General features: G+C 54.1%; 1 protein-coding gene across 2 annotated transcripts in view; it reads left to right on the top strand.

Moving 5' to 3' along the window:
- Positions 1-2,759: 2,759 nt before the first annotated feature.
- SMARCD3 (SWI/SNF related, matrix associated, actin dependent regulator of chromatin, subfamily d, member 3) overlaps positions 2,760-6,235 on the top strand; it is a 75,472-nt gene continuing 71,996 nt past the window's right edge. The window contains exons 1-2 of one of the 2 annotated variants that reach the window (XM_058809334.1): positions 2,760-2,781; positions 5,737-5,926. The gene's annotated coding sequence lies outside the window, so the exon portion shown is untranslated. Of the gene's footprint in view, positions 2,782-4,434; positions 4,498-5,736; positions 5,927-6,235 lie in introns of those variants that run through there. The other variant, XM_058809341.1, reaches the window with a different exon arrangement.

The following is a 6,235-nucleotide window of genomic DNA, read 5'->3' as shown; positions in this document are numbered from 1 at the left end:
AAGCTTCCTATGAGTCTATGGACTCTTAGAAGGTTTGTGAGTGATCTGATCAGGGTGTGTGAGTACATGTACAAAGAGAAAACACTGAATACTAAAGCAGTTTTTAGTTGTCCAGGGATAAGGCATGACTGCAGCAGATTGAATTCCAAAGGAAAACAGGCACATGCTTTCAGTGCTGAAAGTGAGTAGCTAGTGGAATTACAGTGGTAACTTTTCCCATGTGCTGCAGTTTACTTGGTCTGTGTCACAGAGATCATTGGAGGCTAGTGTGAAATTACTTGTCAAATATAAGTGGGTAGAGTAAGTCCTTCATGGCCATAAATTTCATGACTGTCACTATACAGTAGATGAAATTTGCAAAAGAGAAATCTATCAAAGGCTGTTATAACCCAAAGCCAAAGCCTCTGGCACAGCAGGTCTCTGAATTACAAATCTGTAAGCATTAGGGGAGCTGCCAGGAAGGGAGCACTTTGTCTACCCTGTTTTAGTGATTTTTTTCTAAGCAGACAGTGTCAGGGAGAGGGCAAATCAGTCAGGTGTGCTTATGATTTGACTCTGTGCCACCATTTTTTCTCTTGTGCTACAAAAGACTAGATTTTTTTAGAGGATGCACTTTATTTCAGCCAGAAATCATGCCCTATGTGGGGATCATGATACTGAGACTGTGTACTGCAGTGGGGTCATGTACTGGCCAGGAAGATAAATTACCATAATTGTCAGGTTTGATTCTGTAGCCCTGAAGAAATGCACACCCTTATGTGATGTCTCTGCTTTTCCCAACATGCACTGCATGTATTTACTTTTGTGTATACTTCATTTTCTTTGGGGTCCACAGCAATGGATATTTTTCTTCCTTGTCTTCAGTTGTGAGGATAATTTCATCCACTGCATGTTTTAGACTGGCTGACATACCCTGTTGGAATAATGTGTTGATCCTACAGAAGGATGTGTAGTATATGTAACGAACAAAGAAGCTTCGGTCCCAGCTGCATTTTTAACCTCAAGAAACAGGTAAAAATAGATTCTCCACCTTTTCATCTGTGACAGAGCTGCTACTCTATCCCAAATTAATACGTTAAAAAAAAAAAAAAAACCACAAACCAAAATGAAACAAACAAAAAAAACCAAAAACAAACACCCAAACCCAGATGCTGTGAACTCTGATATTGTATCTAATCAGAGTGTTCATCAGTCTTCTCCAAGACCAGAATATAAATGCTGTGCCTCTGCCATGTGACCTGGACGAGTAGTCCATCTCCCTCGGGGGCTGTGCCCAGGGTGCCCTCCCCTCTGCTCACACCTGAGCAGCAGTTCAGCTCTGTCTGGGCAGGTCCTCCACTCAGGCACAGCTCACAAGCTGCTTCACCCTAAAGTGCTGCAGAGACAATTCCCAGCATGCTGGAGAGTGCAACGCAGGTCTTGCAGATGGTCTAAAGTGCTTCACAGAAGTTCTGGAATTGCTGTTGGTCAGATGAGCAGCGAGAGGACAAGATGCTCTCATTAACACGTTTCCCCAGCTACAGCAAGGTATTCTTGCCCATACTCCTCCGTTCCCCAGCACAGAGTTCCTTTCATAGGAGCTCGCTGTCTTCTGTTTGGCTTGGAGCATTGCCTTGTCACACATGCCTTGTGAAATATTCTGTACAGCACAGCAGAGCATATGCAGGTGCTAGCTGCCAGCTCGGTCTCAAGCCAGGGGTCTGGCCTGAACCCCACTATCCCAGATGCTTTCATGCCCCCCTGTCCCCTGCATGTACTTGGCACTCACCTTATCTCCCCAGCATGCATGCTGAACCATTGCTCATGGAGTCTCAAAGGGGGCCATTTTCTGGTGACAGGTACCACAGAAGCTCATTTTGCATTTGCAACAGTGTTTTGCTGGTACATATAACCATAGGAAAAAGCTTGAAAATATGACACAGAAAATGTAGTGGAAAATCCAAATGCATATGTACAGTCCCTCCTTAAAAACACCCACTAAGACTTAATTCCACCTTGTGATCTTTAAAATATTTTACTTCATCTTTTAGACTTGCACTGTTTTTGAGCATGTGAAGCTGTCAGGTTTGCTTGGCTCCTTGCAGGTGGAGCTCAGCCCTTTCACCGCTTCCTCACAGCTCCTTGGAGCATTACTCCAAAGCATTCATTGTCAGTGCTCATTCTGTCCGAACTTCCCTCATCCCCATGAGCTGCAGGGCTTTGGCAAGTTACACTGAGGGTTCCTTCTAATCGCTCTGTCAAAGTGCACGTCGCAGAGATCTCCCCCTGGGGGTTTAAGAAGCAATTTTCCTTTTCCTGTTACAATTGACACCGCACCTCAGACCCGTAGCCCGCCAGGCCCAGGACGCTCATCTCCACCTTCCCGGGAGCCACCAGCTCCTGACTACAAGGCAAAGCGTGCGGATGGTGAACCGCAGCTCTGGGCCGGTTCTGAGTTTGAAGGACTGGACGTGCCTCGGAGCTCCCCTGGCCTATTTGCTCTCTCATTCTGCTGCTCCCGTCCCCATCGCCACTGGAATTCTCATTGCCTCCCGGTGAACCCCGGCACGGTCGCTGTGGGTGCGAGCCCCGCTCGGAAGCGGTCGGAAGCGCTCCGGGCCGTGCTGGGGCCGGGCCGTGCTGGGCCGGGCGGGGCGGGGGCGCTGCGTCGGGCCCCGCGGCCCGGGGGTGATGCGGAGCGCGGCCGGCAGGCGGCGCTGGGGAGCGCGCGGAGGCTGCGGCGGCGGCCGGAGCGCTGCGAGAGCGCCGGGGCTGCGGCGGCGGGGGCGGCAGGGGGCGGCGGTGAGTGCGGGGCGCGGGGTGCGGGGCTGGGGGCGCCCACAGTCAGGGGGCTCCGGCGCTGCTGGGGAGAGAAGGGGGTGCCTGTGGCGGCGGAAGCAGGGGCGGCGGGGCTGGGGATCCTGCCGCCGGCGGCGGCGCACCTAAAGCCGCTCCGTCCCTCTCTCGAGCTCCGTCGAGGCGGCAGAGCCGGAGCGGCCCGCGGGGCTGGGAGGGCGTGGGCGCCGCACCCACTTGTCCCCGGGAGGAGCTCCGTGCCGCGCCGCCCCCGCGGGGCTGGGAGCGGGGCAGGGGCCGCGGCTGCGCCGCCCTCCCGCCGCGGCGGCGCGGTCGGCGCCGGGCTCCCGGTGCGCGACCCTCAGCCCCGGCGCGGCGGGCGCGACGCACTTTACCGACGGTCCCTGGCCGCTCTCCGCAGCGCCGCGCAGGCGCTCCGCACGCGGACGGCCGCGGCGGGAGCGGAGCATGGACGGGACGGTGAGCGCCCCTCGGGCCCCTGCCCCGGCCCGGCCCCGGGCAGCTGCGGGGCGCCCCCGCCTCCGGTGCCCCAGGGCCGGGCACGGACCCCGGACAGCGCCGCCGCTGCTCCTGCCCGGGCTCTGTCCGCAGGGCTCGCCCGCTCGGAGCCTGGTGAGTCCGGGCGGACCCTGCGCCGCCGGTGCCGCCCTCCGGTGCCGCCTTCCTCCGCCGGCGCTCGCTCGTGGAGCCGCGGCCGGAGCAGCCTGGCCCTGCCGCGCTCTCTGACCTCGCCCGCGGACTCGGCTTTGGGCGGTGCGGCCCCGCCGGCCCCTGCCGAGCCCCCGGCTTCGCCTCCTGGCAGGAGCTCGGCGCGCTCGGAGGCAGGCAGGAAGGGGGAGCCCGGTGCTCGTTCACCGCTCCCGAACGTGGGCTGCAGGCCCCCTCGGGAGGGTCTCCTTTACCGAGGGAGACACCATCACTCTTCTGGATTTGTCCATCCTGCCCTGACATGGTCCATCCATCCTCTGGAGAGAAGGGTCCTCTTCTTAACACCCTGTCCCTGGTGACAGCCCAGCGCTGCCCTGCATCTAACTGACTGCTGTCTCTGGTGCTCCAGCAACAACCAGCCTTCACACAGGAGATGGCAGCTTTTGAGAGAGAGTATTTGATTTGCTGCCTCTAAGATGCCTCTCAGTTCTTTCTTCAGAGGGAGATACATGGTCCAAGATACTCTCTCAGGACTAACACATTTTTGTCTGTGGGAGACTGATGCTCTGCGTGGCCTTCTGGAATATCTCCTGACTTCCCACACATGCAAACCATCTCACTTTGGCACCAGGAGTTTGCTGCTGGAGATTGCTGCTCCTTCCCTCCCTCCTGTTCCCTGAACCCTGAACTCTTCTCTGTTCCCTCCAACACCATGGCCTGTGGAAGATCCCTGTGTGCAAGTTGCTGCAGGGAGAAACTGAGGTAGAATTGAAATGGGGGACTGAGGAACAAGCAACGTCATTCGCCAGTTAGCATGATCTGGGAGAGTGTGCACTAACTATCCTTGCCTGGTGCCGTCAGCACTGCCCTTCTTGGAGACTTCACCCTACCACCCATCCAAGGAAGTCCTGCAGCTTCTGAAGATAACCAGTTCCTTGGTGTTGTCTCAGGAGCAATGAACAATCTGCTGTTTTCCACGGGGACACCACCAACCAAACGAGCTGAGCTCTCTGTGAGGAGGAACTTGCAGCTTGGCCTTGCCCCTAAGGCAGGGTGAGGACGCTCAGCCTTCGCTCTTCTCCTCAGCACTGCAGTAACGTTCCTCTCTGTACCTCCTGCACTCTCCCCTCTCACTTGCACTGCAGTGTTTGCCTCAGCCCCTGCCTGCCTCAGCTCTGTCCTTCCTTGACTACAGCTCTGTTTCAGCAGAATTTACCGTTATCTTCTTTTTTCCCTTTGTTCTTCCCTTTTCTTGACACCGCTAGATCCAGAGCCCTGGTCCTGTCCCTGGTGGAGTTCTCCACTCTGCTCATGCTGCCTGGCACTGCCCAGGCTGGCACTAAAATGCCCATACTTCCCTTTCTTTCCTATCCCTTCTTTGAGCAGTGGTTTCTATTTGCATGTCTAGGTGTGAGCTTATGCTTGAGAATGCTTTGTGCGCTGGTGCTCACACCTGTTCTGCTGTTAATGCTGCTTTTCTTCATCAGCTACAGTACAGAGCTGCCAGGAGCTGCTGTGCAGGGCTTTGTATGTGCAGGTGCAGCTGCCTCAGCTCTTCCCATGGAACAGGTCCCTGTTCCTTCTTAGCCTGGTTTGTCTTCTTTGGGAGCTGTCATAGCATGCAGACACTGAAGCTGCCTGACTATGCCCTAAATCTGTAGGATCATTAATTATTCCAGTGTGCCACACTCTCCTTAACCTACTTGGGCAGCTAATGGTGCCTGATAAAATGGTGGAGTGTTCTGGTAGGAGTGGATTTTTAGTTCTTTAGGGAATTGGTTTTTTTAAGGATGAAAGCAAACTGACTTGGTTAATGTTCTTAGACTGGCCTGCTTTCCCAAGGTTGAGAACCTCTGTGTGAGACAATACCCTTGCTTCCTGGGACAGGCAAATTCCAGGGGTCCACTGCAATCCTACCCACCCCGTGGTTCTTACCAGAGCCTGCTCAATAGGCTGATGGGTTATAGGCAAGCTGTAACCTTTGTGTTCTTTCCAGACTCCACAAATACAAGGTGGGTCCTGTGGGGAAACTGAAGAGCCTACGTGGATGGGCCAGTGCCTGGGCAGAACTGTTGTCCTGGCAGCCTGGCCATGCACCTATGTGCACAATCTCCAGACAAGTCCCAAACTGCTATGTCAGTCTCATCCTCTCTTTCTTGCTCTTCTCCCCCCTCTCTTTTTCCGCAAGTTGTGCTGCTTATGAAGTGTCACATGGGTTTATGCTGTTCTAGGGAATGTTATTTTTATTGTATGTTATTTCCCTCTCACACAGTATGTACTTTCTCTTTTCAGAGCTGGATCCAAATGCATCCTCAGCCTGCTGTCTTAGAGCTGTTCCTGCTTAAGGTCAATGAGAACATCTCCTGCTAATTCATCATGACATAATATCTGGTCTCCTGCTTCATCCACAGGATAAGTTTCTTGCTTCCTCTTGGTGTACACAGATGTGACTCCAGGTGTTGAGCTGCCCTGTCCGATACAGGTAGGTTTTAGCTCTTTGAAAAGTGACCTGTTTTAGTCAGGAAGGACGTGTCTGTGCTTTGGACTGGGGATGGAAAATGTTTGCCTTTGGGCATATGGGAAATACTGTGTTGTGAAATAAATGCTAAGACGCCAGCTTGCTGCTGCTGCCATAAACTGGTCATTTGAATAGCCAATTACTCGTGTGATAGTTTGTGCTGGTGTTGGCAGGAAGATGCTGGTCTGGCAGAGTGGACTGGCTCGGAGGAAGTGACATTGGAGGATGCAGTTGCTATGAGGAGGAGGGGGAGGAGTAGCAGGAATTCTTTGT

This window comes from Ammospiza caudacuta, chromosome 1 (assembly GCF_027887145.1).
Source record: "Ammospiza caudacuta isolate bAmmCau1 chromosome 1, bAmmCau1.pri, whole genome shotgun sequence".
Lineage (NCBI taxonomy): Eukaryota > Metazoa > Chordata > Aves > Passeriformes > Passerellidae > Ammospiza > Ammospiza caudacuta.
The sequence above is the reverse complement of the archived record's forward strand: the minus strand, read 5'-3'. Positions and strand labels throughout refer to the sequence as shown.